Genomic DNA, 318 nt, shown 5'->3' with positions numbered 1-318 from the left:
TCACCCTGAACGCATCACCCACCCCACCATAAAACACAAAGCACAAATGTAAATGCATGTCACAATTATTGGATTTTTATTTGCATTTAAACAGGAAAACAAACAGAAAATGCATGATTTTACTTCCACGTTGCATGTACTGCAATTTTAAGTTCGACTAAAGTTTGGTCTATCAGCTGAAATCCTGATGAAAATGTGTTGAAGTTTTACAAACTATTAAAACAGTTGAGGGGTTTGAAACGGCACGTCCCACCGACTTAACAAGGAGTATTTTTGTCACAGTTAAGTTGAGCAGCGGCAAACTTGATTTTTCCGGAC

The sequence above is a fragment of the Poecilia reticulata genome, chromosome 4, assembly GCF_904066995.2.
Source record: "Poecilia reticulata chromosome 4, P_reticulata-male-v2, whole genome shotgun sequence".
Classification (NCBI taxonomy): domain Eukaryota; kingdom Metazoa; phylum Chordata; class Actinopteri; order Cyprinodontiformes; family Poeciliidae; genus Poecilia; species Poecilia reticulata.
This window is presented reverse-complemented; position numbering follows the sequence as displayed.